Here is a 7,032-nt window from a genome sequence, read left to right on the forward strand (position 1 = left end):
AAAGAAAGAAAGAAAGAAAGAAAGAAAGAAAGAAAGAAAGAAAGAAAGAAAAAGAAAAAAAGAAATTTCTGAGAACTTATATGCAAAATCAGCCCAATTCCAGGGTTCATGAAAAGTTGCCAGCACAGCCCTCAAGGTTCCCAGCACAGGGCCCCCTCCTGATTTGAGGAAGTCAGAGGAAGCCTGGGGATTCCAAAAAAATTCCTAACCCAAAGCAATCTGTTTGCCAGAGCTTTCTGGTCCCTCTTTGCCTCAAATGATAATTTTTTTTCTTTTTTTCACTTTCAGCAGAGAGATTTGTACTCAGGGAAAATAAATATTAAAAGGAAAATCATAATTGAACTGATATATTGAGTATTTGTTGGGAAGCAGATGGGAGGAAGAAGAAAGGAGTGAGGAAAGAAGTTATACAATTTTGATTTCATCATACACAAGCCAGATTCTGGCTAAAGATTGAAATGGCAAATACAGATTATTCAGAAGAGGCCAGGCTTTTGGATGTTTTTTCACACCTCACCTTTAAGTAATTTATCTTTTTTATGATTTCTACTTGCCCAATGAAGATCCAAATTACATAGCATATTTCTAAGTTTTTAAAATTTCATTTCAATCCAAACACAGCCATGTAAGTAATATTTCCCCCCTTGTCTCAGTTCTAATTAATTCTTTTGCATTGGTCTCATCTACAGCTGGTTCATGCATGCATTATCATGCCAGAAACTGGGACTTAGTAGTATTAGGTATTTTTAGATTGCAAGGTAAGTTATATTATTCTTTTGCAAAATGCCACCTATAAGTCCAAGTAGAAACCACTAAATATTACCTGCCACCACATTGTATCTAGCTAGGAAAGCACATCTGGGAGATTTGTTGTGTAGCTACTTTGCCAAGAGCACTGAGTGTTTGGAGAATAAAATACTTTATTTAAAAAAACAAAAACAAATTTCTCATCCAAATACAAAAGTTGGGGGGGGGAAGGCATTTTATGCAGACAGAATGGAAAAAAGTCTTATTTTCTCTTGCTTTCTGTTCCCTATGAGAATCACAGTGAGTACAAAACCATGAAAACAATAACCCCAGCTGCAAGAGCAATGAGGCAATTTATTAGAGAGATGACATTTTTAATGAGAACCACTTGCTAGAGGAGAACAAAAGGGCCTGTTTGGTTAGAAAGATGTTCTTGATACTCCTCTGAAGTGCATGAAAAAGTAATTTCATTTAAACGTCATACCCAGAGCAGCTGAATTTCCTGGGGCTCCAGATGTTGTCCAGTGCAGATGCTGAACAAATGGAACTAACGTCCTAACAATTGAGAGTGGGGAGGAGAGGAGAGGAGAGGAGAGGCAGATAGAGAGGGAAAGATATCACTAGAAAAACAAAAAGAAAGAAGGAAAGAAGAAAAAAAGAGTGGGGGGGAGGGATAGAGAGAGCACAAGGGAATATTGTTGGCTTAAAGTCAACAAAATCATCAGTGAAAAGATGAGTGAGATGGGAAAATTAAAATTGAAATTTTATTGTTGGACCTAGAACATTGTCCTGAATCATTTCAGATCTACTTGGAAGTTTCAGTGCTGAGCTTCACAAAATAGAAACCTGTGGGCGTAGCTTGTCATTTTTTTGGATTTTGTTAGTGGTATTCTGTAAGTCATTTAGCTAGTGTTGTTTTGGCTGAATTCCCAAAGTGATTAAAATTAATATGTTTATAGGCAGAAACTTGGAACTCTAAAACAGAAAGATTATTATTACCTTATGATATTAATTCAAATATTTCCTGTTAAAAGGGTCACAAATGCCCCCATTTCAGTTCAGTTCTTCATATCTCGGGAGCATTTAATTTTCAGTCATCTGAAACAGCCCCAGCTGACCCATACTTGTGAAACTGACTTGTCGAGTGACAGGTTTATAGTACAAGAAAGAAATATACTGAAGGTACTTCTCATAGCAAATCAATGAGGCTTAGCAGAGCAGTGGCTGAATTACCACTGAGGGAATCATTGTATACTTTATTTGGGACAGAAGCGAAAGCAGTTTGGTGGGCGTTATAGGAAACCGACTTTTACCTTTCAAACTTTTGCAAGGATCAACTCTTGAGTAGCCTGAGAAGACACTTCAAGCAGAGAAGCATGGATGTGTAAAGCTATATGTAACACCTCAGGATACAAATGAGACAATTTTTAGGAAAACCTCTAAGAGGTGGGTGGGTCACATTAGCAGTAAGTGTCTACTTTTAGTTAGAAAGGTTTCTAACAGTTACCTAAGGGCTCCCAGCCTATAAGGCAGAAGGTAAACCCATTAGATTGACCAGAGTGAGTAGGTGATCACCTCTATAGCATGATTTCAGAGGTGTCAGGAAGTATCTGGCACCAAAAGAATTATTTCCTATCCATGGGGAAATTCTCCATTCCCCTACCTAAAGTTCTATCAACATAGTCGCAGCCTTTTAACTTAAGGATCTGAATGCTGTTTAAATTAAAAAACAAACACCTCTTATAAGGGTACTGCTTTAAACTATTATGAGTCAGAAGTTTAAATTTTGCCCAGGATCCCATCTTGACTTCAGAGTTAGTGTGCCCTATGTAGTAAGGAAAGCTAAAAATAAGAATAAACTAAAAATGACACTATTTGGGCTTTTAGTCTTGGCTCTGTCTCTAACTAGACACGTAACCTTAGACTAAGAGATGAAATCATTTTCTCTCTCTCAACTTCAGTTTTAAAATGAAGAGGTTATTTGATAGGCATATCTCACTATAAATGAAAGCTCTGGTAACATATTTAGATGACAAGAAAGGAAGAAAGAGAACCAGAGAATTGGTAGAGTAAGTTAGATGGAGAGGTGAAGAGGAAATAATGGATACAAATTAGGGAAGATGACAACAAATCAGACAAATTTTGGGGGCTTCAAAATTTTGATAGTGGGAAGGTCTATTAATGTTGTGATTTATTTTTTGCACAGAACCTATCAGGGCTGCAAAGTTATGGACCTGGTTGTAGTATTCTGGCTCTGCCATGAGGAGACCCAATTCTCCTGCACTCCAGTATGTATGTGATATGTCTGTGATCTTAATAAAGTGGGTACTTCTATCAACAAGGAACACAACCTATCCTTTTCAGTACAATTCATATCTATGTTTTCCCTTGAATCTACCTCAGTAGGGTCACTCAATGATCTTAAAGGCTTCTCTATGTCCTCTTAATATTGTGTAGGTACCAATGGAGTATAAGACTTCTCCATAGATCATCTCTTATCTTTATATATAATAAAAATAAGGATTTTCAAGTTATTTATTAGAGATTTTTAAGGGAATTCCCTAACAAATGTATTACACTCACATTATACTATCTGACTTCTCTAAGTAGCATTAAAATATGTCTACAACTTCATTAAATAAATAATTTTCATTCATGAGCAGATGGATGAAAACATAACTTGGGGAAATAATTTTCAAACATACTTTAACAAAGTAATTGCAGCATATACGCTTAGGCTCTTTAACCTGTAAATGAAAATTAATATGGATTCAGCAAGCAAAGGGCAAAAATACTTCATTACCCTGAATATGGAACCCTTCATAGAGCTGTAGACCCTAAAGCTATTATTATCTATTTGCTGGAATTCTACACCTAACACTGGTTTACTGAGACAAAAAATGAAAGGATTAATAGCAATTAAAAATTCGCTATGGATGTTCACTGCTCTCTGAAAAGAGATCATATTCTGGAAGTTTCCTGCACTCAACTCCTCTGGCTTTTCAAAAGTATATTGGTCATTGTCATTGTCAAAGTCACTCAAATGTGGAGCCATCATTCCATGTAACACAGACATCTTGAATTCCTTTAGGTTGGCCGTTCAGGAAGCTCTTGTGAGCAAGGTAAATCGACAATGTAGTTTGATGTAAGGGTATGGAATCAAAATTCCTGCATTCAGATCTCAGCCTGATGTCCTTATCTGAATGACCTCAGGCCCCTCACTTCACTATTCTAGGCTTCATCTTTCCCATCTGGAAAATAAGGTTGAACTAGATGATCCCCAATCCCTTCTAGATCAAAATTCTAGGATTTATAATCTGTAGACATAATGATACTAGTGGAACATCAAGCAGGCCTTGTGCCTAGTGGATGAAGTAAAGCAAGTGAATTCTATTCCCTCATGCTACCTCCCCTGGGTTACCCTGGGAAAGTCATGGGCTCTGGACCACCATTTCCTCATCTGCAAAAGGAAGAATCTGGACTACATACCCTCAAAACTCTTCCAGCTCTAAATCTATGATTCTGTAATCTCCCATTCCAATAATATATATATATAAGATGAGGGGCAACTAGGTGGCGCAGTGAGTAAGAGCGCCGGCCCCGGAGACTGGGGATCGGTTCCAGCCTCAGATACTTAACACCCACACAAAAAAACTGGCCGTGTAACCTTGAGCAAGTTACTTAACCCCAATTGCTTTTATATATATATATAAAATGAGACTGAGACTAAGGCAGAGACTAGGTAGAGACGAGGAGCAAGTTGAAATGGGAGATGAGAGGAAAGAAAGAGGTGGTTGGAGAAAATAGTGCTTAGGATTGGGCCCCAAAGGGTGAAGGTAACTCCTGACTTAAGGGGCAAACCTATATAACTAAGAGATGATGTGAAGAAATGAGGTATTAGGCAGGGCCCTACAGAGAAATCACTTTAACCTTTATTTTAATTATATTATTGGATCACCAAATATAGAGATCATTTTTGCAAAATTCAAAGGGTTAGATTTAATAATCTTTAAGGTTCCCTATAATCATGAGGAGGTTATTTCCAAGGTCTGTCCTCTCCCTAAATCCTATACTACGCATGACCATGTACCCAATTTTGCAGTTCCTACAGAGAAGCTATCCACATAGAGAACCACACAATCAGATGGAAGGTTAGATTCCCCATGAAAGCATAAAATAATAGTTGGGTTGTTTTTTAAACTTTATAGTCATTCTATTCAAGTATCATAAGTTATAATATCATAGATTTAGACCTGTAAGGGACATTTTTCAGTTGGAGAAACAGTTTCATAGAAATGACTTGCCCAGGGTCACACAATAAATAAATATATAAGGAGGTATTTGAATCATGTCACCCTAACTCTAAAGATAGTACTTTATTCATTATGCTACATGGCCTCTCATTTACCTTGTGTTCTATTTTTAAAACTAGGGACCCTTGAAAATCAGGAAAACTGTTGTTGAGTCATTTTCAGTCATGTCTGACTTTTCATGATGCCTTTCAGGGGTTTTCTTGGCCAAAATACTGGAGAGGTTTGCCATTTCTTTCTCTATTCATTTTACAAATGAGAAAACGGAAGCAAACAAGCTTAAGTGACTTGCACAGGGTGAGACTATTTGAGCTCGTGTCCTCCTGACTCCAGGCCCAATGTTCTATCTACTGCACCACCTAATAGTAAGTGAACTCACAAATTAAAAATGCTTGGATCCCCTACAAATCTAGCATTTTTCTATTGTAGAAAGAGACATTAAAAAAAAAAAAGGTCAGTGCTAATGTTCACATGTAGTGGTAAGCTTATATTTGCAGAGAGGGACTAGCTTGGACCAGAAACTGGACCTTTGGAAAACCTGGGAAAACTTTTTAAATTATAATAGTATGTTTGTTAACAAAGAATTTGTTCCAGTCAGTCAATCAATAATCATTTATTTAACCCTTCAGTGTCATATATTTTGAAAAATTATTATTTTGTGGTACAAATAACCCAGGAGGCCTAGGCAGGTACTAGGACATGAATTTCCTGGTTACTTATATTTGAGAGACACTTTCTCTCTCCCTGAATAACAGGTAAAGTGGATTTTATACTGCTCCTACATCCTTCTAGGGGCTACTCACATCTCTATATACAGCCTCAGTTTGAAACATATCTCCCTCATTCTTTAGAATTCTATCTGCTTTTCAACAGGTCCTAGACTCTTCCAGAATCTCTTGTTTCCCAGGAACTATCATTACTAAGCCAGCACTAAATCTCTATGGTACAGCTTACCCTAAATTTCTCCTTACCTAGGGCAACTTTTTTCAAACAAATTTTATTCCCAGAGGATCAGTTAGCACCAGGCATGGCACACAATGGATATTTAATAAATGGTTTATCATTCATACATTTATTAATCGTGTCAGTGCATTTTTTCCCCTTTTCTTAGACTCTATGACATTTTCCTTGGAAGGGATACCCATCCACTTCATATTCAAATTGGTATACACTTGAAACTTTGAAAAAGCATGAATACTTTTAAAATATCAATTAGAAATTCCTTGCCTTTTCTGGGATTTTTACATCCCCATCCCACAGCATCTAGCACAGTGTAATTAGTGAAACGAGATCTCAAACCCCATTTTTATATGTAAAACTGTCACATAATCTATTGTCTCTGCTTGAGAATGGGCATTTTGGACTAATGGAAATCCACTGCCTTCTCAAAGGAATTTTTATTGAAATACTCAATGTATTTTCATGGGTCGTTAGGGATGAATTGTTCTAAAGATAGTTTAAACTCCTGGTTTGACTGTGTGTAGAGAGAGTGGGAAATAATGAGATTTTACAGGACCTTTAGCTCTAATGAGACATTAGTAGTTCATTGTTTTCATCTTTTTTATCTTTAATGAGATTTAAAATTATAAACCATTTTTTTTAGATTTGCTCACAGTAGACCTTGTATTTATAATGAAGATAATAGTTTTAGAGCAAAAGAGATTGTCATTAAAATTTGGTGGAAAACAGTGCCCTCAAATATCTTTTTAAAACTATATTCTATTAATACAAATATAGTTTTTAAAAAAACAATGATTAAGATTTATTTTCTATCTTCCAACTCTAGGTCATATTTTTTTTTTGCCTTTTGGAAGGCAATAGGGGTTAAGTGACTTGCCCAAGGTCACAGGCTAGTTTTTGTGGTAAGTGTCTGTGGCTGGATTTGAACTCAGGTTCTCCTAACTCCAGGGCCAGTGCTCAATTCACTGCACCACCTAGCTGCCCCTAGGTCATTTTCTAATAGAAATTCCAACAG

This window comes from Petaurus breviceps, unplaced genomic scaffold, assembly GCF_028583685.1.
Source record: "Petaurus breviceps papuanus isolate PSGF00001 unplaced genomic scaffold, PetGlider_PUasm1.0 37, whole genome shotgun sequence".
Classification (NCBI taxonomy): Eukaryota; Metazoa; Chordata; class Mammalia; order Diprotodontia; family Petauridae; genus Petaurus; species Petaurus breviceps.